The sequence below is a fragment of the Coturnix japonica genome, chromosome 21 (assembly GCF_054131305.1).
Source record: "Coturnix japonica strain WE chromosome 21, WE-NBRP24, whole genome shotgun sequence".
Taxonomy (NCBI): Eukaryota; Metazoa; Chordata; class Aves; order Galliformes; family Phasianidae; genus Coturnix; species Coturnix japonica.
The window spans coordinates 3,948,327-3,973,000 of record NC_140683.1 but is presented as its reverse complement, the minus strand read 5'-3'; the positions used below and the strand labels follow the sequence as shown (position 1 = coordinate 3,973,000).

General features: G+C 43.0%; 2 protein-coding genes across 50 annotated transcripts in view; one reads left to right on the top strand and one right to left on the bottom strand.

The window, feature by feature from the left end:
- Positions 1-5,337, bottom strand: part of STRBP (spermatid perinuclear RNA binding protein) — a 56,916-nt gene extending 51,579 nt beyond the window's left edge. For 23 of the 47 annotated variants that reach the window (XM_015879037.2, XM_015879040.2, XM_085521128.1 and 20 more), the window contains exon 1: positions 4,869-4,964. The gene's annotated coding sequence lies outside the window, so the exon portion shown is untranslated. Of the gene's footprint in view, positions 1-4,542; positions 4,718-4,868; positions 4,965-5,197 lie in introns of those variants that run through there. The other 24 variants (XM_085521097.1, XM_015879038.2, XM_085521092.1 and 21 more) reach the window with 2 other exon arrangements.
- Positions 5,156-24,674, top strand: part of CRB2 (crumbs cell polarity complex component 2) — a 67,367-nt gene continuing 47,848 nt past the window's right edge. The window contains exons 1-2 of one of the 3 annotated variants that reach the window (XM_015879030.2): positions 5,156-5,291; positions 7,031-7,194. The gene's annotated coding sequence lies outside the window, so the exon portion shown is untranslated. Of the gene's footprint in view, positions 5,292-5,502; positions 5,733-7,030; positions 7,195-22,294; positions 22,394-24,674 lie in introns of those variants that run through there. The other 2 variants (XM_085521059.1, XM_015879031.3) reach the window with 2 other exon arrangements.

Below are 24,674 nucleotides of genomic sequence, written 5' to 3'. Positions count from 1 at the left end.
AGGGCCCAGCACTTTAAACACTATGCTAATGCTCACATTTGCTGTGTTACAAGTCAAACAAGAAATATGTTTAATGAAAGTGTCTCCCCTCCCAAGAATAAAAGGAAGGGGAGAAATAATGGCCGTCCAAATCAGCTCCTCCTCTTCTGCTCCTACTGTGGGGCAGCATAAGGGGCAACAGCGGTTCCTCACCACCGAGTTCATTTGCTGTTAATTTCAGCTTCAATCATTGCTTCACTTCTAACTGTATTAGGGAGTTTAAGGTCTAAAACATTAATAGATGATGTTTTCCAAGATTTCTCCAGGTTCTGTGACATCTCACATTACCCACTAATGGCAGTGTTGTTCCCCATCAGATATTCAAACATTTAATTTTTCAATAAAGTCAATTTAAAGTAAATGGGCAGTAGGAATGTGAAGTAGCAAAATTTAATTTACTGTGCTAGCCAGACATGCCCCAAATTTATTTTTAAGCATACAATTAAGAGTAATTTAATTCCCTTATGCAGACATTACATAGAAGAGAAACACTGTCATAAAGAGTTTACTACTCTTGGTACACAAACCTTACGACAGATAAATTAAGAGTCCAGTAAAATAGCACATACTGTAACACATTTTGTTACATCCATCACAAGTGGCATTTTGAGGCTCTTCAACAGTTTGCCAAGCCACAATATAAGAGAACTTGCTTTCAACCAACCCATGCAACAGCATCGCTTCAGTTTCCACAATCCAACATATCTCCTAAAACTGTTAGCAAATGGATTTCATAAGATGATTCCTCTTCAATATCCACCAATACCTTCAGTTTACCAGCATATTAAGTAAGCGTTTTACTATGAAAGGAGAAACATTTTGCATCGCTGTGGAAAAATCCCATGAAGCGAAACAATGAGGGCATGGCTTTTAATAATCCATGGCCTTCACTACTTGAGAAACCAATCAGCAAATGTGCAGATGGCCCAGTAACAGAGCAGCTCCGGTTGGCTGCACAGAAAATCCACACATAGGATTAGTCTCAATTCTTGGTTTTAGCTGGCAGAGGGCAGACAGAGCAGTCCGGTACCATGCTTCACATACCTTGCAGCAGCAGCAGAACAAACCACATGCTCTGAATTTTTCCTTACATTTCCCCTATAACTCGCACCTTGCCTACATTCCTCTACTGCATAGGAAATTAAGAGAAAGGTCAGAATATGCATTGCAAAGCAAAACTATGAATACGGGGCAACAGACCAACATGGAGCGGGGTCCAAAAATTCCCAGTCCTCTTTCATTCCGTGACACTTAAAGGTCCAGAAACATAAGGCAATCTTGCCTCAGAATAAAGTTAAAACAAAAAAAGTGCAAGCAGTTTAACCATATCATTGGTAACAATTCCTACCCACACTTTTCTTAGAGACATCAATTTGCAGTTATTCAAAGATGTTGAGCAGGAACATGATCCGTGTGTGAGCTGACACAGTGCACCACTATCTGCATCTCTGCCGTCACTGCTCTGTGAAAGGCTCACACACAAGAATGAAAAACTTCACAAGTGCCAAGAAATGCAGAAGAGCAACTGAAAAAATATTGTCTCTGCTCTCGTCATTTTTATGAACCACTGCTTTAAATAGAAAAAGAAGCAAATATTTTCAGGTAGGGCATCCCAGGCTTTTCTTCCCAGAAACTTTGTACACAAAATTCTGTCTGTCACATGCAATGCTTCAAGCACAACATCTGTACCAAAACAATTATTTCCTCACAAATGTTTGAGATTTGCATTTTTATGCTATTTAAACCTGCAATTGTAACTTTCATGTTGCTTTTAACAGGATTTTTCCCTTTAATTTCATGGCTGCTGCATATACAGCAGTAAAATAACCTTCACTTGCCAATACTGCTCAGTTTATAGGAAATCCAGGACACTACATCAGCCAAGCTTTCCTCACGCATGTGTTGTTAGAACAGAAAAGCCTTCTCTCCCTGACCTCAATACAAACTAAGTTACAGAAATGTGATGCTGAAGTCCTCTGTTGGCATGGCTACACTTATCTTAAGCCCTAACTCACCACCAGCTGCCAGTCAGCAAAGCAGGGCACACACTGAAGCACAGCATTCTCACTCCCCCAGCACCTCCCTCAGCCAGAGCTGCCTCCTCACAGTTGCCCCAGGGACGCTCTCCCATCCAGCCCAGGCAGCACAAACACTCAAACTGCCACCTCCTTACAGTTTCTTTTACATCTAGAAGTGTCAGCACATCTATGTGCATTACCACAACCAAGGACAAGGCTCTGAAAACTTGTCTAGTGTTTTAACAGACACGTAATACCAATCACAGTGGCTTTTTCCACACATAAGCTTGTTAACCAGCCAGGGCATCTCCCCCTCCCTTCTTTCCAGCCATGGACATGCTCTTCAAAGAGCTCTATTTACATGCCAAGTTACAAAGTTCAGCTGCTTCCAGAGCAACATGGAAAAAGTGCAGCTTTTATGATTCCACAGCGAGACTTTTTCACAACATGAAGCACCCGGACTAGTTTCTGTTCTCCCTCTGCCCTCTTCCCCCCATCTCAACAGGATTCACTTTATAGATGACAGACAGTCTAAAAGAAAAAAATCTGCCAAGCCACAGACCATTGAGGAACACCAAAAGGCCTCCAAAGGAAAGAGCTCTGCAACCTTCAGCATCACTGAATGAGCATTCAAGGAAAACACTGCTTACAAGGTAGAAACAGGGGTTCTCCAGATCTGCACATCCACCACAAGTTAAATGGCTTCACAAGCACATACAGAAGGCACAGCTTCTGCCCTCTGCTCTTTTCTCAATGGCTTTCTATACAACTGCTCAAGTAACTTCAGACTCTGCTTTAAGGACACAGACCTGCATACGTGGGGCCGATCTTCTGCAATCATCTGCCATTTGCCCACCCCTTCCTCTTAGTTCCTTCTGAACCTTTGGTATGAAACCAATTGCACCTGCAGTCATGCAGCCATGAGGCTGGATTCAGCACTTCCTCACCTGGGGCTCCCCAGCACTGAAGGATTTCTAGAAAAAGCCTCAAGGAATTCAGCCCTGGATTCCTTCCTTGCTTTTAGCTCCTGAACCCTCTGGGGCAAGAACTGCTGCTTCATCAGCATCCTCTTTGTGGAGAGATGATATTGTTAATAGTTCAATAATAATGAATTGTGGAAGAACTGCCTCCCCTCTTCCCCCTTTTATTTATTTTTACTTACAAACAGGCATAAGAAATTCTGCAAGGCCAAAAGATTCTACCAGGAATGTGAGTACAGCGCTGGACCTGCACTATCAATGACAAGATAACGAGAAACAGAAAACTGCAGATATTAAAACCATACCATTAGCAACCCATACCCACTCTGTTCCCCATTCCTCCCTTCTACACCAACATGAAAAGCTGGAAAGTTCCACAGAGGGAAAAATAAATAAATAGAAAAGAAACACGCGCCATAAACAGAACCAAGAACACAGCACAGGTTTCGGGCAGCCCCAGCTGCTCTCACAGCTCCTCTCCCTCCTAAACCTGCAGGAATAACTGCAACCATCTTCTGTTGGTCTGTCTCGGAGGCAGATTATCCACCTCCTTGGGAATGCTTCTGCTTTTGGAGGGGCTACGAGCAACCACCGTGCACATACAAAGGAGTAACGCCAACACGATCCCTGCAGGCACAGACAGGCCTTCCTCCCATCCCATCCCAAAAAGCTTTTCCCTGTTACGTACCGAAGGCCTCCCCTACATCCCCTGTCCGGGCAGCACATCTCCACCTCCATCTCTCTTCCAGCACCAGGCCCTCCCTGCCTCCTTCACTGCTTCCTTTGGGTGTCCTAAAAATGGTTACTGCATTCTCAAAAACCAAATCCCATAAGACCAGCTCCTCAGAGCCCTTCCTTCCTTCCCTGCTCTTTCCAAGAGCGCTAAATTATGCGGCACAATTGAAGGACTTTAATTTTGTGTTTCTTTGTCCCAGAGCACGCAGCCACAGCTGCGGGCACAGTTCTTACTACAGGAGGTGCAGAATACCTGGCATGACCACACAGCAACAACACCCTCCAAAGCCGTTCACGACGTCAGCCTCACTTCTTTACAGGAGGCCTAAGGATTCTGGTTCAAACTTCGCAGAAGTTAAAGGGCAGCACACAGTGAAGGCCCCGGGCTGGGCAGGACCGCTCCATTTCACACCGTCTCAGCGCTGCGCTCGGTGCCATCAGGCGCAGTTCTGGGCTCAGGACATTTTCTTACTTTCCGCAAATCACACAGCGCCATTTGCAGGGGCGTGTAAATAAATAATGCCACCTCGCCAGGTAACGCGCGGTTCTACTTCAGCTCGAAGCTCGGGACCCCGTTTCTCCTCCCGGCTCCTCACAGCCACAGGAACCGGCGGCTCCGCGATTCACGGGGGACAACAAACCCGGCGGCACGAGCTGCCGGCGCCGCGCTCGGCAGTGCAGGGCAGGGGTCAACTTCGAGGGGACCCCCCGGCCCCTGCCCTGTACCTGCCCTGTACCTACCCCGTACCTGCCCTGTACCTGCCCCGTACCTGCCCGGTCCGTCCCGCCTGCTCCTCCTCTCCGTCCCGGTCCGAGGACGTTTCCGCCCCGCCCGGTACCTGCACCCGCCGCCAGGTCCGGCCGCACCGGAGGGAGCGGGACCCCAACGGCCGCCGCCCGCCGCGTCCCTCCTCCTCCTCGCGCGCCCGCGGCCCCCCGCCCCGCGCCGCCTCCCCTCCCCCGCCCTGCCCTTGCCTCCTGCCCGCAGTGCCCGGTGCAGTGGGAGGAGCGGTGCCCGGCTCCCGCCTCCCCTCGGGATCGTTCTGGGACCTCCGCCGCCCGCCCCCGGCCCTTCCCGCCGCCCGCCCCGTCTCACCCCGCTCGCCGCCGGTCCCGGCTCAGCCCCCCGGCCCCGGCCCGGCTCCGCGGCCCCGTCCGGTTCCTCCGGCTCCGCAGCGGCGAGCGGGGCTCCGGCACGTGACGGCGCCCGGCGCCCCCATAGGCTGCGGCTGCCGGGCAACGTGAGCCCGCCCCCTCCCTGCACCTGAGAGAGAGCCTTACGCCAACGGCGTAGGGAGATGCCGGCCCGCCGCGCCAAGTGCGTAGCGGCGCCCCGCCGGCCGTTTCCTCCCTCCTGGCGGCATTGCAGCGCAGCCTTGCGGAATTGACGTAAACGTTCCCGGTCCGGCCTGGCCGATTTCCTACCTGCGGCTGCTACTCCCTGCGTAGCCTGCGTAATTCTCTCCGTCCCCGGAGGAAAGGGCTCTCTGCAGCTCCGACAGCTCGCGCGGATGTGCGGGTGAGGAGCGGCCAGGCCCACACCTAAGAACGTCACTTACGTTAAGCCCCTCAAAGAAGTCGGTGTTCCTTACGGATTCTCCGTAATGTCGTCAGCGAGAGCGCTGCACCTGAGAGAGTTGCTGGTGCGCAAATGCCGTAGGTGCTGGCGTGCCGGGCGCACAGTGCGTAAGCGGCGTGGGAGGGTCCTCCCCATCCCGGCGGGCCTGGTGCGAGGCCAAGGCGGGAAGCAGGTGTGTGCGGGAGGAGCTGCAGGGCGGACGCGAGTCTCCTCACAGCGCTGGGAGCCGCCGCCCGACCCGGGCTCCTTTGGCGGCCGGAGCTGAACCGACACCCGACCGCCGCAAACGGCCCAGGGCCGTGAGGGAAACCCTCACTGCGGGCATCGTGACACCATGGGGTCGGATAAGGCCTCGGCCTGAGGAAAAGATGGATGGAGGAGGTGAGGGGTGAGGCACAGCCCCAACACCACTTCACCGGTGTGTGTGCTTCACAGGTTTTATACCCTGCTCTGAAATCTGAAGCAGTGCAGAAATGGAGCAGCTGCCCGAGTGGAGCTGAGAAGCAGTGTTTCCCAGTGGGTTTCTGCTCCATCTGGGTTCATCAGCTGTTGTCAGGGAGTGTTAAAATTGATGCTTTCCTGTGCTGAATGTGGCAGGCTGGGCTGCACCAGGGGTACAGCAGGCAGCAGTTATGTCCTTCTCTTTTAGGGATGGGGACAAAGACCTGTGTTCTGGGTCCAAGTTAGGTGTCAGTTGCCCTATGACAATTCTCCCACAGACATCAGCGAACAATAGAGCTCCATCCACCACCAGCACTGCAGTTGGAGTGCTCAGAAATGCTTTCCAGATCCTTCAGAGAAGTCCCCGTCAGCCTTTTGGATGAGTAGGGAGGGCTGAATCTGGTGGTTTTTTGATACCTTTGTATGTGTGTTTCAGAGTATCTCTGTGCTTCTGCTTCAACATCCAGGTGGTCAGTACCTTTGCATTTCATGGCCTCAGATTATATTTGACTCATAATTTGTGCAAAAATATATATATCTTTTTTCTTCCAGACTTAGCAGCCTTGATATCAGTGTAAGGGATGAGTCTCCCAGAGCTGGTTTCATGAGCACGTCTGCATTTCTGTGAGGTTTTCTAGTTTAAGTACTTTTTTTCAACTTTGAACATGGGATTGTGCTGTATGGTATCGCTTTTCAGAACTAATCCTATATAGGCTGTAAGATGAAATAAATGAACTGGGGAGCTCCTTGCTAGCATAATCAATGCACAGCATGCTGTGCTAAAGCAGCCTGTGAGGAACTTTGGCAAAGGCAGCAGGTTCTGGAACTCTGCAGTGCTGAAAATAAGCAGTAACTTCCATTCAGAACAGCAGTTTGCAGCATTGCAGTGGAGGAAGAAAACACAAATGCATGGAAACATGACCTGTAGTGGGAGGTTCAAATTGAGCTGCTGGTAGTTGGTGTGCTTCTTCACAAGGCTCTGTTTGCAGCTGTTAACCTAGTTCTGAAGAGACACAGCTCTACTCCAGTAGTGGTGTGTAAGGAGGGTTAAAAGGGAAAGCATATCTAACGAATCTCAATTACTAGTCTAGAATTGAGAACTTTTGAAGCAATAAATGAATTTGCCGATGTCTCCTGTTGCCTTGTAGTGTAGGCCTTTGAGAAGGGGCAAGAAAGTAACATCAAGGAACATTCCAAGGACTTGATGTAAGGACATCTTTATTTGAAATTGATTGCAGCAAATGACAAAGTACCAATGTAGCCTGAAGGAAGGATGATGGAGGAAACAGAGGAGTGGGCAGCTGTGGAAGAACGGCGACTGTGCAGTGAAGCTGGAAATGTAGCAAGGAGAGAAAAATATATGGGAGACCACAACTCAGATAGTGAAGGAAGGTATTTTCAGGTAAGGTATGAGTTGTTTCTTTTCTTGAATTTAAAACTTGTCCATGGAGCTGTCCTCTGGGCTCGATGTTTGCCAAGGGCGAGGGGAAGAAAGAAAGGCAAGGGGAATGATGGATTAATTTAGAATACAGTGAATTGGAATAGCTTTAGCACTGCAGTGCAAGGTTATCTGTTTAATGCTGAAAAGAACACCTGCTGTTTGAAGGAAGTTTACCAACTTTGTTTAGATTTAATGAAATAAAATGGAAGAAATATGAATGTGTATTTTAAGTATAGTCAGTAAGTGATGAGGACTTGATTTGTGCCAAAAATCGGTCTGAATGTAGCCAGTTATATGGAAGCAGTATATGGATCTGAGACATTAATACGGAGAATGCTTGTGGCAAGTGACTGAAGTCTTCTAAGACTATTTATTTCACTCTGGTTAATTGAGACATTAAATGTACTTTGTAAAAATCTCAGTGCCTGGACTGATTTTACAGCTTGCAGATCTCACGTGTGGTTATCTTGTGTTCTATAAATCTGATAAAGCAATTTTATTACCAGTATTAAATAAAAAATAGAAGCCAAGCAGGAGTTGCTGTGTGACCAATGTATGAAAGCAGTTTTCAGAGACCAAGAAAATGGAGGAATTCTTTACAGGAAGCTGTTGAAAGTCTCTGATTTTAAGGTTGGTATGAATGAGGCCCTGCAGCGAGGCGGCCTCGTGGGAGGATGTCCTTGGATGGTTGGCATCAGCTACAAATGCTACTTTGAGGGCTAAATGACTATTAGCTACAGTAAAGAGAAAAAATCCTACCTGAGCAAGGATAAAATGTAACTTATCAAATTTCAACTGTTTGGCATTGTTTGTGGACAAATGGGACTGTTCCTATAGTGCCTGAGGGAAGAGATACTCTCTTGTAATAGCTCAGAAAAGAAATCTCTGTTTGAGACTTGCCATTGTCCAGTGACCCAGTTCTTCACAGGTTTCAATTTCTGCCTTTAGGCATATGTGCTAAAGTTAATGGGATTTGTGCACAAGTATCTGAGGACAGACTGTGAATTGGAAAAAAACTAATGTTATATCAGACATATATTTTACAAATCTTCATGAAAAAGCTACCTTTATATGTGAAATCAATCTCATAGGGCTCCAAGAACTAAAAATAACACACAAAAAACCACAGAATTTGAAAAAGGAACTTGCGTGACTCTGTTCTTAATCTATAAAACCAAATTATTTCATGTTCTACACTTAATTTCAGCAGGACTGATGATATGTTTATTATGACTGTTTGCGTGCTTTGAAGTTTGGCAGTGTTTGATTTCTTGCCACAAAGGAGACTTGGATCTAGAAGGCTGATAAATTAAGATGATGATTTGCAAATGTGAAGTATTTGGAAAGAAACATCATCTTTAATGACAAGAGTGAAGCCGGAAACAATTCCATGTAACACAGAACAATGTCCAGAGCCACTTTCACATCTTGTGTATTTACTTTGTGAGCAGTAAATAATTAAAGGAGGCAGAATGTCAAAAGTAACAGGGAAAAAATGGAAGATCACAATGCTATATGGTTTATACAGGGGGAAAGAAAAAGAACAGCAGCAATAGCAGGAGCTGAAAATTAAAGAGCTATAATACGTACAGCATAAAAATAAGTGGAGAGCAGATGAGAGCTGTGCTCAGGACAGGTAAGAACATGAAAAGAAAACCAGCCTGTTACAATTGGAAAGATTAATGCTTTGGAAAGGCAATACAGGAGTAGAACAGCAAAGGCACCAGCATGGATGGAATGGTGTTACAAAGGAAAAGGAAAGCACCTCTCATCTATGAGCATCTCAACTCACAAGAAAGTAATCTCCAGCCAGAGATCCTTCCTTAGTGGCAGTCAGACCTTCAGTGAGGTCTAACAGAGGTGCAGCCAGGCTCCACCCATTCCTCTCCCACAACTGAATTGCCTTCACCTGCACTCCCAGCCAGGGCTGATGGGAATCCTTTCCCCAGCTGCTCCATCAGTGGTTCAGGCTGGGACTCAGCAGTTCCCATACGTAGCCTGTCTTTGCTGGGTAACTGTGCATGTATTTTAAACCCCAAATTGCTAAAAATATATCTGCAAATTGCATTGAAATCCAAAGCTAAAAATATGAGTAGTCAGTTTGTTGGAGTGGTCTGAGAGGGAGGGAAAGGAAACCAGTGCTGAAAACCTGGCAAGTTTTAAGTCTCTTTTTTATGCAGTGTGTGGATGGAAGATTCATGGTGAGAGAAGAGAAACAGAATGATACCAGCACTGAAATGCTCTTTTCTAGGGTAGATAAGCATCTGGTAGGTGTATTGGTGCATAGATATTCATCTTCTGAAAGTATAACTGAGCCTTAACCAAGCAGCTCTTCTTTGAACTCTGTGCCTTATGTGACTGAAGCCTGAGTTCTCACCCTATGTTAGGAGCTGTAACGTGCTTCAACATGGGCTGTAATGTGTTTGTTAGCGAGCATCCTATGAAAGCTAAGTTCCTGTTTGGCAGTACTCAGATGCTGTTTCACTCTTCCGTGGGCATCTTGCTTTGCTCAGAATCAACTTTCTGTTTTTTATATAAATGACCTCAGGTTTAATTGTTTTGTTCCCTTTTGCCTTTGTTTTTGTTTAGCCCACAGCAACGAGTTGGTTAATTAGTGGGATGGTGTAGCAAAGAGTTCTATTCTGACAAAAGCTTATAAGGTCTGTACTCCTTCAGAAACAAAAACATCAGAGAAAGAGAAGAAGCAGGTAACTCTGGTTGGAGGGTACTTAAAAATGTCAAATTTGTGCTGCAAAACAAAAGACTGTATGCATAAATCTGGCAATTCTTTGCATACCTGCCTCGTTGCTGAGTTTGTCAGAGTACTTGCTGGTATGTCCTGCATGGTACTTTGGTACTTGTTTTGCTTTGAACTGAAAGAAAAGGTGATAGAATTGTATTGAAGGAAAATTAAACAGCGAAAAGAGAAATCATACCATGAAGTGTATTGTGGTGCTCATCAAATCTCAAAGCAGTCTCTGTGGGGTAACATTGCAGAGATCCTTTTAGCAATGGGGATGAGGATCAACCTGAAAAGCGAGCAAAATTGAACCAAGTAAGTGGGAAACACTTTCAGGTTATGACTAATGCAATTATTAGAGACTACTGCGTGCACTGAGGTGGATTTAGCTTCAAATAAGGACAGAAGTTATGCCATGTGTGATTGATTCCAGGTTGGATTACAATGTAGAAGTGCAATTAGTGAGTCATTTACTATTTTATATCAATTATTAAAAACAAAGGTCTAGGTTTAAAAAGAAAAAAAAAAAAAGGGGGGGGGAGGGGGGAGGGCTATTCCAGAATGTGCTTTTCCACCTGTTCATCTTCTGACTTCTTGTTTTGTCTGATGTGCCTTAGCTTTCCTGAGTGTGGTGGTGTGGGATGTTTCTCATACTAGCAAATGAATTTCTGTGTATCATAGCAGCACTCAGCATTGCAGTCCCTAAGGTATGACCCCATCTCTGCATCCCTTGCTTCCTTTGTTTGGCTAGAACCAGCACAAGTAAAGTTACCTGTAGTGAACCTGTACATCAGCAGCTTCCTGAACCACCTGTAGAAGAAGCACATAGCATGGCTCCTTGTGGCCATCCTGGCATCTGAATTGTTCATGGGCCAGGCTGTCTGCAGTCTGCTCGTCTTACCACCATCTGGCAACTGCTGGATGTATAATTAAAACTTATCCACTGGTGGCCATACAAATCCTGTGGCAGTAAATGGTCACCTTTAAGACGTGTGTGCACACAGATGTATCTTCTGCTAATATTATTTAACTGTGGTGTGTGTTCCAGGAGCTCTACCTGAGAAATTAAAACTGTGTAGTTAATCTGATGTTTCCTCAAAATACCAATTGCATCCTCCCATACAGGAAAGGTGAGTCATTCAGAGGGCTGTGCCATGTTGCTTATCAGTAGCACAGAAGAGGGCACGTGTTCACACATGTGAAAATATGCCAGTGTGAAGGAGGAAAAAAATAATTCCTGTCTGAAAGTGTTTACATAAGTTGGTGGAATTTAGTAAATTCTTGTGCTGGTGTGAGGTCAGTGCCTACAGAAAGGGAAGTGAGAAGCAGCAGTAATTTCTGACTTCATACCCTCTAACATCACTAATGCAGTGATTGCAGACTGAGGGTAAAACAACATGCTCTCTCCAGGTGATGTCTCCTGCTGCTGCTTTCAGACCCATTGCCATGTTCCACACGAGGGTGATCTGACCCAGCAGAGCATTCCTGATGTGATAGGCAGTGCTGGAAACAAGCAATATTGCTGACCTTAGAAGAGCCTTTAATTAAAATCTGTAACAGGAGTGGGGCCCTAAACAATCATCTGAAATCTCCTGATCCTTAACATCTCTGCTTTGGGAAATGGAGCATTGGTATGTGATCCAGGTTTAAGATTTGTCTTTTCTTGAGAAAGGAAGTGCTTTCACCTGCTGCATACAAGGAGAAATACTTTCATGTATACGTGAAGGAGTATTTATGGCTTTCTAGAAGAATGATTATACGTTTGTGAGGGTTATTGCATTAGGGAAGGGTATGATGGAGCAGGAGGTAGGAAGACAGGAGTATAGTGCTGGTCCTTGGTTTGATGTATTAGGTTGGTTCTTGCTTTGTTTTTGTTTTCCTTTTCCTTTGAAGTTGAGGATTGAAAACCTGTCGTTCCAAAGTAGCAACAGCTTGGGTGGCCTTTTTATCACTGATAATCAGAGTAACGAGACAGGACTGTGACTCCGCTGAAAAGAGGCCCTGTCATAGAAAAGGTTTTCCAGGTCAAGATTAAAAGCAAAATATCTCTCATCGCAGAAGCCTTTGTACTGCACCCATACTTTTCTAAATACTTTTGGCTTATCTTTAATGATTGTGCTCCTATCAAAATAAATCCAGCTTCCATCTCTGTGGGTGTTGTACAGAGCATCAACAGCGAATAAGCAGCATTTAAGAATGAAAAAGCCTTTCTTTCTGCTTTCAGTCTGTTTCTGGTACAGAAAGTTTTGGTTTTGCTCTTTTGTTTTGTAACTGCATGTTTTCTCCTGCCTGTATCTGGTTTTGTCTGTGGTCTGGGTATGTTGATGAACGCAATAGCTGTGTGTCCATCAGTGACCCTGTAGCCTAGAACGGGAATCAGAGTTCATGTGACTGCAGCTGGCAAGATAGTCATAAAAAAAGGGGGGAGTAAAAATCTTTTGCCAAGATTCATTTTCATCAGCAGAAAATGGGGAACTCTTAGGAATAAAAGTAGTTATCAGATAGAAATAAAAAGCTTTGAACCATGGACGGAAATCTGATCTACGTATTTTGCTGTAATGAAAACTGTGGTTATAAAGCAGTAGTTTTGTGCCATCATTAAAAAATATCGTGAGACTATAAGAAATCACTGGCATTTAGAAAACGTTCATGAGCTGCATCATCCTTAGCATAAAGTCCTGCCCTTGATGAAGCTGCTGTGAGTGCTCCGTAAATGTGGTGCTGCCCAAATTCAGTAGCTCAGCATGGGAACAGAGCAGTCCTTAATTCTGATGTCTGTTTGTTTCTGAGTAGCTGAACAGATGTGGTCCAGGATGCTGAAAACCGCGTCTAACAAATGGATATTGGCAGAGCCTCTGACCAGAACCACAGGAGAAGACTTTGTAATCTGTTTTGTCTCTTTCACATTACCTTCTCCATTCCTTGTGCTGTATGAACTCAAAGTAAGCTTTCAATATCAGAGAATATTTACCCCAAGTACTTTGTATGCTGCTGCTTAACTAGCCAGTATTGTCAGATGAAGGTGGTAAATGGGAAACAGATCTGCACCAGGTACAGATCATATTCCTGGCATTAAGTGTATACCTTCAAGTTTTTAAAACTTTGTTATGCCAAGACGTTATGTAGATGTAGGATATGCAGTAGCTGGAGGTTTCATTAGGCCTTTACTAGCAGATGAGCCATGTGCTGCTGCAACAGCAGCAAGATTTGTATGTCTGTGCCATATGAGCTATGTGGACTGAAGTGCTGACTATCAATTTTGGAGTATATCAGATTTCCCCTTTAAGGGAAAGTTGAGCCCAGTCTGTAAAGATGATCCCCTCAGCAGCCCCAAGTGTTTGGTAGGAAAAAAAACACCCTCACGGCAATCATGGAGTAGCAAAGAAACTTTGAGGGTTTACCTGCCCAAGTGCAAACCTGAAGTGGCCACCTTAAGTCGTTAGTTTAGAAGACTGTAATCAGCTGTAGTGTGGGATCTTACAACAAAAATGGGTTGAGAAAGTTGTTTTGAGGAAGCAGGTGCCTGTACATGTGGAGTGTGGAGTCGCTGTGTAAGATATGGGGGTGAGCAGGACTCTAGAAATAAGTGAATGAAATACTTGACAAGGTAGAAGTCCAATTTCCCTGCTGAGGCTGAGGAAGCTGCAGTTTGAAGGCCAACCCTGAGAGAAAAGACAGTAGAAGACTTTAAAGTAAGACAGGCTGTATTTGAGATGGGGTAAGGCAGGCAGGTCCCTGCTGTTCTGTGTCTTACGCTTTCATGTGTGACCTATCGTTTCACTCAACAACAACAACAACAATTTGCATATAAAATTCTATATTAAATGTACGTGTTTGTGGAGCTGTGGCTTTTTATTTGTCCCACTTGTTATTTGATAATCTAAATGATTTTAGCTCCTCTAATTACTTATTTAAGAACTATTGATGTCTCATGTTCCTTCCGAGAGTCTGTACAGAACAGTGAACTACACAGACAGCGTTACAGTTGCTGGCAAATGTTGTTTCATTATGGAAATCACTGCTGAGGTAATGTGTACTGCAGGATTGAGAGCGAGACCAGTAACTAATAATTTACTTGAGATTTGTTGGAGCTGAGATCCCATTGTCTGGGATAAACCACTTCAGTAGACTTGGAAAACACCAATTTTCCCACCCTCTGACACTTCTGAAAGTCTCTCTTCTTTTCTATGTGGTCATTTACATGTGGCATAAAACAAACAAACAAACAAAACAGCAGCTTTTGGTAGGCACAGAGACAGCAGCTAAGTCTGGTTCTTCCAGATTCTCTGCATTAGAATCTCCTGTATGAAAGAGAAATCATAACGTAGAGGTTGCTGTTTGTGCAAGAGCTCTGAAGCTGTGCATCACCAGGGACAGCAGAGCGCACACATTGCTTCTCTGAGATGGTGTCTTTGGTAGCACGTGTGGTTGTTTGGACACGTGTAACTGGTAGGTGGCACAGGGAAAATTCCTACAACATTCTGGGTATTGGTTCATCCTACCTAGGAAATAGGGGACAATGGGGATCTGGGAGTTTATATACCTTGCTTGAAAATGCTTTCGGTACCTCTTTGGGCTATAAAGTCCCACAAAATCCACATAAAAGAGAAGAATTGCTCTGCTCGGCTTCAATGCTTCATTACTGCTAGAACAAATTAGGCTGGCTGCTGGTTGATTGGTGGTTGGTAGTGGTGGTTTGCTATTTTGTTATTTGTATTTTTTTTTGTTTAAAGGAATTTCGTCCCTTATAAGGCATTTCTCTTTCAAGGCAGAGCATCATGCTTTTTAAGGTGTGTTGAGGATGATGGGTGTTTCAATTATGTTTGAATGTTGCTGATAATGTTTCTTTTCCTTTGAAGAGAAACAGAAAATAATAAAACCCAGGAAAGCTCTTCTTAGATTCATTAAGGGTTTCTTTTAATTTCCGTTTGTGTGTTCACAGTTAATCTTTACAGACTAACTTTTCCTAAGTTTTATGAAGGACTAAATGGGATGTGTGAAGAGCACACTTGAAAAAGATAATTTCTTATGGGCACAACAAGCACTGCTAACTTTTATGTTTGAACCCAGTGTGGCGTTGTTGTATTATGCTAGATGTCTACATTTTCACTGTATGTAAAACTGTAAAATTTTAAATGGTGACAACAAAGGAAAAAGGAGATTTGCCAGTTTCCTTTCAGTCCTGCTGCTGTTTGCATCTTGTGGTTAGTAAGCAGCCTGCGTATCAGCACTCCGACTGGATAACAGTCTTCCAGGTTTATGCTGCTTTTACCCTGAAGCGTAGCTGCTGTTCCCAGGGGACAAGCAGAATGCAGTCAGTGCTGCTTCTCTGTTCTGTACTCGCTAATTGATCTCTGGCTTGGTGACTTCCAGCAAGGTCACAGAATTAGCAGCTAAAAAAACAATGTCGTGTGGAAAATTTAAAGGGAAAGAGTGAAAGTACAGAGCAGGGACTGATTTAAGGCTTTTATTTATTTATTTTTTTTCTGTAGAATCTTCTGTTTTTATTTTTGTTGTGTTCTAAAACTTGGGATGATCTGGTTCCATTGTGACTATCCTGAAAGCTGTTCTGCTCTCTTTAGTTCTACTTCAGTCTCCATTCTGACAGGTCATCAGCATTCTAATTGTAATTCAAATCCTGTAAAGGAAAGATGATTTATAAGCAAGTACAGTTTGATCTTCTCAGTTCTTCTTTTTAGAAGGTTTATCATCACTTTGGTTTTCAGAGACACCCATGTGTGCTTTTTGCAAAAGACTTGAAATCATGTACTCTGCTTTCTCAGAAATGACTCTCCAACTAATTCAGGTGTTATGTTATTCAAAGGGTGATGAAATTTGGTTAAAATACACAGAATACCTGAACTGTCAGTCTCCAAATAATATACTATAATATACTAAAATAAACTATAATATGTGTTGCTCATTTAGACACTGTGCAAGTAGCGCTCAGTCTTTGTCATTGTTACAGTAATGCCCTTTTTATAATACTCTGAATGCTGGTGGCTGTGCTCAGCAGGTAGCATTACAATGAGCAGGGCCTGTGTTCCAGGGCCACGTACCATCTGCTATTCAGTTGAGCCATTCTAAGGGCATTTACATGCTTTTTTTTTTTTTTTTTTTTTTTTTTTTAAAGCTGCATAGCATGCTTTATGTGTCTAATATAGCAAAAACCAGCAGAAATGAAAGTCAGAAGATACTTCAGCAAAACGTAGGTGTTTAAGTATGTGAAAAGCTAAAGAGTCCATGAGATTTGAATGTAGGAAATAGTCCAAACTAATGAATACAGGCCTGGAATATTCAGAGCAGAATCCAAGTGTGCTGTGTTATAGGGAGCTTTATCATTGGTGTAGCAGAAACTGGAAAAACTGTTTGGCTGACCTGGTGAAACTGGTGGTATAGAAATACAGGGATGTTCTGCAGCTCTTGTGAAGGTCTGGTGTAAAGAGCTACAGAAACTCACAAAGGAACTTATGCAGATGGTCGGACTAGCAAATGCTTACACAGAACCTACGTTCTACTGGGCAAAGCACTGACTGCTACTGTACTGTGTCACATCAAGACAGTGGAGTCCGCAGAGCTGCATTGTTGTCCCTGCTGGTATCTTCATTTTCTGCTGCATTCATTTACTGTCATGGCTTTTCAGTAGCAATAGCAGGGTGCCTCTTGAGAACTTGTGTTCTCAGTAACAGAATGTTATTGTGTAGGTATGGAAAGTACCGAAAGTGTTGAATGTATGTATGAGATGTATGAAGTGTGTTATGTGCAGAGGGAATAAGCATGTACCTGTGAAGCATTACAGTAAATAAGGGAAGCAGACAAAGATGATCCAGACTGATACTCGATGGTTCTCTACCTCTTTACAGCAGACAGTGGTCTAACAGTGATGTTTATTTTTAGTGACTTCTTTAGGAAATGTAGGTCTGCTAAATTTATCAAGTAGTACCTATGAAAAAAAGCACAGAGGTGTTGAGTATATAGTCTTAAGTTTGTGGATGCAATGATAGGGATGTATTTGTCTGGGCTTCTTCACACTGAATGAAGGCTCCAGGATGTCTCAGTGTTGGCATAAAAGATTTCTTTGAAGACTCCTGAATGGGGGAGGAGGAATTCTAAAACTAGACATGTTTCTGGAAGCAGGAGTAGATGTATGGGTTGGAAAATTCAAATATAAGTAGGGATAGGAATATAATGGGATGCCAGTTATGCAACTCCTTACCTGTTCTGGAAGAAGAGGTGAATGGGAATTTCACCAATCTGGCAGATGTGACTTAGATTTGGAAAATATTAATGTAATGGATGAAAAAGTAATATTCCAAGTGACGCAGTTCTGATTTAATGGAAGTTTGATGTAGTACAATTCAATCTCTGCAGTAACTACTACTGTTGAGAACGTGTAAGTTATGCAGAACAGTTGGTTTCTCTCTTAAGTGTACAGTTACTTTCTGCTCTGATTTTTTTTAAACTAGTATTTATTTGGAAAACTAATAAATCTTTGGTAGCAGCAATAATTGCTCTGGAGCCTGAAGGTTACCCCTACCAAAGCATCTTGATGCATCCATGCTCTGCTCTGTGATCACTTACTGTGTCAAAAGAGACCCAGAATATTTGGATTAACACATGCTTTGTAAATAGAGTGCTCCTATTTGATGAAGTGCAGCTGGTGTGCACAGAGCCACCCTGGCTAACCTGCTAAGCCTGCTAGATGAAGTTCCATCTAAGTTTTATGAAATTGTTTATTCTGAGATAATCTTTAATTATGCCAGTGTTCCCAGATTAGAGTTTTCTTGTGTGGGCTAAACAAACAATAACTGTTATGGGTAAGTGAAATGATCATTTTTCAGGGGGTTGAGATATTTATTGCTGAGGTTAAATGCCCGTGGATTATAAACTCTGTCTGAATGTCAACTTGTACAATCTGTACAAAGTTTCCTGTCAGGAAAAAAACAGTTGATAAAAGTTACTTGCCCTTAAAGAGCCTTGTTCCTAATCCTGCTCCACTAAATATTGTCTAGTGGGAAGCATTGCGGTTTGGAGTGCGGCAGCAGGAGTTCTGCAACAGTGTGTGTAACTTTCTCTGACTGGTATTAGAATTATTATGGAGCTGGAGATGTGGGCAGAAAAGAGTAAAGGCTGAGGTACTGCATTTGTAGGAAGTGAGAGTATTGTGGCCTGACCTTCCACCAATGGGAAATTCTCCGTTCCCTTTCCTCTACAAATAAACAAGATGGTTACTGGTCTGTGTATTTCCGAGGCTGTCAGCATTGCAATGGCTTTGAAAAGATTCTGAAACAAAAAGGGGAGAACACAGATGCAGGGAAGGAAATACCATGTAAGTTCAGGTTGGTCCTCATGGCTTGAACAAGAGCTGTTCCTTTTGGCTCGCTCTTGCAGCTTACTGCTGTGTTGGGCAAAGGTGCTGGAGACATGTTTCCCCTCTCCTGGAAAGGAAGGTTGTGGCCATAGGATCAGAGCTGTTGCAGCATATGAGGGATGAAAGATGCTGCTTCCTCAGAAGTGGGATGATAAGCTGGGTTTCATGAAGTAGACAATAAGAAGCACCTGTTTATTCATGTTGTGAAAGAAAACACACAACATAATATATGTTATGTCTAGAGTTGCTCTAAATAAAATAGTAATTGAGTTATCTGCTAAAGACTTAAAGATTAGACGTGATAACTTTGGAAGAGGAGTGTAGAACAAACTTCATTTGATTACTGCAGTAAATCAATTTTTGCTTCAAGCAAAGAACTTCTTGTGCTCTTTCTTTTAAAAGGTAGCTGCTGTTGTCTGATGTTTTAACTCACATGAGACATGATGCCATAGACAGGAAACAGAAAATAAATGTTCAATTCACAGACCCCCCAAGATAATTCTCCTTATTTTACTAAAATTCAATGTGATTAATTGGAAAAAAAAAGTTTGTTTGTATCCTTAATTGTATCTCAATATGTGCAATAATTAATGAGGTAGCAAGATGTGATCTTCAGAGTCACCTTGAGCACAGAGTAAGTGTGCATGATGCATTCTTGGGAGCTAGAAATGTGATTCTGGTATTTAGCCTCTGCCACCAAGTGGCAGGTAGACAGCACTGCCGGCCACTGCACACAGCCAGAGCAGGTCTGGCAGCAAAGCTGCACTGCTAATCAGCCTGCCTATGTGGTTCACATTTCAAGGGGAGGAGGACACTGTGCAAAGTAGAAGACGAAAGCAGAAAGGTTCTTAATACAAAAGTAGATCTGGATTTTCAGAATATTTTTCTCAGAGTGAAACAAAACCTGCATTTCTCCTGGTACAAGGTGTGGCCCTAATCTAAGGAGGCAGCAGGGTGGGGGAGCACATTTCATGTTGATGTGTGCCTGCTGAAATGAGTAAGACAAACCTACATTAGAAACTGTCTTAGAGAATTAATTTATCTACTACCAATTCTCTAAAGAGTATTTATGTATGGTATACATGTTTAAAATGAAGAACATTTAAGAAAAAATGAAAGAAAGAAAGAAGGGGACAGGTTTAAGGATGGAAAGGATATAGAAGTCTTTATCTAAATGAACCAATCTGTGTATGAATATATTCCTTATAGGCAGAACTTGGTATCACCTCACTACCACCTCCTGTCAGGAGTTGTAGAGGGCAGTGAGGTCCCCCTGTGCCTCCTCTTCTCTGCAGTGGACCATCCCAGCTCCCTCAGCTGCTTCCCATCACATTTGTGCTCCAGGCCCCTCACTGCTCCACTGCCATTCTCTGGACACGATTTAGGGCTCCGATGTCTGTCTTGTGGTGGGGGGCCCAACACTGAACACACTGCTCAAGGTGATAAGTACCAGTGTATTATGTTAATCTTTGACAGTTCTTGGTCTAAAAAGCAGGATATAGGAGGAAGTTTTTGCTCACTAGCAGTGTGAATGATCTTCTGAGAGGGCTACGGTAAATTCCTTGCAGTGAGAGTGGATGTGCAGGTTCTGTCTGGGAATGGTAGCACTCATTTCAACTAGAGTGAAGCTGGGTAGGGCACGTTTATGTCTTATCCTGGGTGAGGAAACATTACTGCACAGAGCTGTTTCTTTCCACCAGAATTCCTGTATGCTCTCTGTTCAATACATAATTCAGATGCAATGTATAATTAAAGGAGTATAAAGCCACATTTACTTTTGTATATTTAAAATACCTGGGGAGCCTGCGATGGTGTTTGCCTTGCCTGTGCCTTTGTTTGTCTTTTCCTTCAGGGTGCTGAAAAAGTAGGGACCATTTTTAATAAGAGCTTGTATGACATCTGTTTTCTCATACTGCTCTACAACTGAGATTGTCCTACATGTGAAGTGAAAAGGTTTTTAAAAAAGAAAGTTTTACCTCTTGAACTCCCTCACAATTCTTTTCTGTTCTGGTTTTCTTCTCTTTACAATAGTGGCTTGTGACTGGGTGCCACTGCAGTGCCTCTCACTGGCCTGGTCTGGGAGCAGTGCTCTATAAGGATCGCTTTTCTTAAGCACCCTGAGCCTTTTTGTTTCAAACACTAAATGAGTAACATTTAGTGTATTTAATCACCATCAAGCAAAGTGATTGGATACAGACTATTTTGAGTAACTAGTGTCTGTGCTATCACAACCCACTCAAGGCCCCAAGAGACACGGATGAACAGAAAAAGATTCACATTTTGAAGATCTGTTCAGAGAACACTGTGTTTTAAAACAAGCAAAACTGTTCAGAGACTTCACAAAGATGTGGAAAACGCTGCCTCTCTCTGCTCTGAGCACCAGAAGATTAGTAGCTATGAAGAAAGCATCAATTATGTTGAGCTTGAGGTAAAATCAATACCTGAAACATCCTTCAAAAGCAGAATTGAAAAATTAATGTCCTTTTTATATCACGTGGCAGAAAGAGCTTCTGCTTTATCTGAACAGGTGACCATTAGAGTGGTTTAGCAAAGGACATCTTGTCAAAAAGACTAAATTTTAATGTATTGTTAACATTTTTAGTAGATAAAGCAGTACTTCCCTCAAAGTCTGTAGTGCTCAGTTAACGCTTGCTTGTGTATTTCATGATGGTGATCCATAGCCTTTGATAGTTCACGTGGTTATGACTAAGCCTTTTCCACTGTGAGTTGATAACATATAGTTATTTGGTTCCTTCTGCTTGTGGGACATTTCATCTTTTGTACTTTCTGCACTGTTTTGATAAGTGGGAGAAAAAAACCCAAAGGCTTAAGTGTTACTTTTGTCACCTGATGATTCTCAAGAGCTCTGCTACCCAGAATTCGCATGAATGCTCCTGTACCCGCTGTCATGGTAGAGCTGGTTGTAACACCAGGCCATTAGTCTGCAGGCTGCAGCACTGCTCAGCGCAGTTATTGGCACATCCAGTTTCCTTGCTTAGTGGTGTGGTGAACCGGTCCATCCCTGGGGATCATTTGTCTCTCAGGTTAAGGACTTCTGCTTATACCATTGCTTATCCCAGCCTGTGGGAGTTGAACCATGTTTCTGACAGATCGGTACAAGCAGGACTTCACAGCATGATGATCTCCTGCAGTGGGACTCTCGCTTTTTTCTTTTTCACACTTTGCTTATGACACCTCCATCTGTTTGCTGTACTGTACTTGTATCATTAGTGTGAAAAAAATGCAATCTTGTCTTTCTTTAAAGACACAACAGATGAGATTAGTTCCCACAAAGCTTACATTATGTTGTGTTTCTAGTGCATTGGGCAAGTCTTGTTCAGGATTTACTCTGTAATTTCTACAGACATCGGCAGTATAATGTTTATCACAGCCTTCTGAAATGTGGATGGTCTGAGCTTCCTAGCAGTGTCATCACAGTGGGCCTGAACTGAAGCCTACTGTAATTGCTAAGGATCTTTAATTAACTGGGCTTTGAGTCAGACGGTAAGCACAGAAGACATTCAGTAGCTAGCAGGCATGTTCTGGTATGTTGTCTTCTACGCCTTGTTCTGTGAACACTTCAACACTTCTTTGTTACTTTTCTTTTAATCTTCTCATTTTAGTATCTCAACTTTATGTTCCACCACCTAAAGCTGCCAAAACATTTTGGTGTGAGTAGGGCCTTGGACCCTACCTCTATTTCGAGAATAGCTGTCCTATGGAGATGGGCAAACTGGGTAGCACTGAAATATGTACAGTACTTCTACAAGTGCTTCTCTTCTATCAGAAGGTTTTTATTCTCTTACACGTTTGCTGTACTTTTACTTCTCATTGTTTTAAATAAGATCCCTTACAGATGAATAAGATAACATTTGGAAATGAAAGACTGAAGAATATATAGTAAAAGCCTGTTCTATTTCCACGAGTTTGTACTGCCTTTCCCTGTGTCTCAGTTCTTCAGCAGCAGGAACCAAACTTAAGGATTCTGCATTGATGGAGAATTTTGTCCATGGGCTTTATTTTCTGAAGAGGCTTCTGCATTGTAAATGGTGAGTGTTGGACTGGAGAATGCTTTACTCTCATGTACTTGCATGCAATTTTTTTGAGCTGCTTTTTGCCTAAGTAATTATCATCATCACTTTCAATTGCTGAATTAATATTCTTGATCATGTGAACAACATCTGTTTAGGGAGTTATTGAATTTACAGTTATGCTTGCAAAGCAGAGGGGGTGTGCTCATGTGGAACTGTAACAGTGAGCGACTGGGTAGCAGCAGGTTACTCTTAACCCATGGAAATGCAACCACAATAGCATATCTAATTATGTACATATCAAAGTAAGTTTGTGTGACATGAACGAATGTGATGATGAATGGGCACTTCTGTTACATTTGGCATAGTTTAATCCACTCCCAGCTCCTCAGTGCTTTAATTTTCAAAAAAAAAAAAGGTAGGTTTTTCTTGTCATCATTGTGTACCTTATTAATTATGGCTCTCCATGCTAGTACACACAACTACTGCCCTTTGTTGTGCTCAGCATCTATGCATTTGTATGTGTTTGGGGATATGATTTGGTTTTTTTTCCCCATAAAATGGCAGTCTGGTAGGCCAGGAAAGGAAGCAGGAGCCTCATTTAGAGCTCATAACTTTTCACAAGTTGTTACCTAATTGCATATGCTACAACTAGCAGTCTCATAGACTAATCACAAAATGGGATTCTGGAAAGGAACTGTGTTAGGAAAGGAGATGCCATGATTTCTATGTGTACTGCCTTGGAAGGAGGACATTGCTATTATGTTGCTACAGATCAGCATAATTCAGAGCATTTTATGAAAAGTGTAATGGTGAGAGGAGGCACAGAAACAACTGCATCAAATATTGATAAGGAGGATTATTAATTAGAGCAGGGGTACAGGATTAAAATGTCTCTTGAGTTTCATTCCCCATTTGGTACGAGAGTGTGGTTTTGTGGTCAGAGAATGGGAAGCTCAGGACAACTGGAATCTTTTTTCATCTCTTCAAAGTGTTTGCTTAACATCCTCAGTGGTTCAGTGGATACATAATGCTATAGACCAGAGCTCTTAGAGTTATGTTATGCTGTTAATGGTGGCACTGCTGAGAGAGTCAGCTTTACAATAGTCTTCCCATTGGTGCAGCTTAGTCTGATGTGCAGCTAACAGAAATGAAAAACACCTGTGAACAAGCAGGTGCTGTGCAGTCCTGGAGTCACACTCTCCTTCAAAAGCTGCGTTCTTTTGTGAGGTGAAGAAAACAAACTGGATCAGAACTGTGGAGCAGAGTATAATACTACTGGACCATTTGGCCCTCTAGTGCAAAATGGAGGACAGCGTTTCACTTCTGACAGAATGTGTAATGCTGAACTAATTACCAAAGCAAAGAGAATGAATTAAGTTTTCTGGTTATATAGCCCTTGTTTCAAAAGGAGCTTTCAAATGTGTTGCATTTGAAAAAGACACTGCAGGTTAGAAATTAGATTTCCTTTTAGAACAAAGGCCTGATTTGCATTACTAATAACAGTCAAGGTTATTAAAACAGAATTTCCTTTTGATTTTGTTTTTGAGCAGCATCTGCATCATTCTCTGCGTGTTATCTTGTTTTGTTTGTTGTTTTTTTCCTCCCCCTCACGGTTTTGCTCCAGCAGAAATGTGCTGTGTGGATTTTTCCCCTCTTTAGGCTCTTCCTGTTTCTAACATATTACCTAGTAGAAATGTCTTAGAGCCATTAGAATATTACAAATTCTGTAAATTTATTTTTCCATTCACATGCATTGTGTGCATTCAGCTGTTTTGACTGATAAAACTGTACAGCATATAGCATGTTTGCACCCTTTTTTTTTTTTTTTTTTACTCTTCATGTCCCCTGAGTGTTTCCCTGCTCCCACTAGAGCTATTAGATGTTCTTTATGTGTGCTTTAGAAGATCAATATGTTTTTGGTGGGCAGGGGAGAGACTGTACAACTAGTATGTATTCATCCTATTAACATCTGCTCAAAATTCCTAGTAACCCACCACAATTAATAGAGAATGACAACTTTGTCCTTGGCTGTGCTCTGTTGGGCACCTGACACCTACCAGGTTGTCACTGATGGAACAGATTCCATTTCACAGTTTTGTTTCCATTGACTTTTTTTTTCACCCACTCACAAAGCCTCAGTTCCAGCTGAGGATAAATGAGTGAGCATGGAAGAACTGTCTGGTGCTGCTGTGGTGATTCCTGAGTCATTGCTCAAAAAAGTCCTTCTGGTCCCTCAATGGTAGGTACTTGCTTTGGCCAAGCAGTGAGACTGTCTCAGCCCACAAGGTGTGCTCGT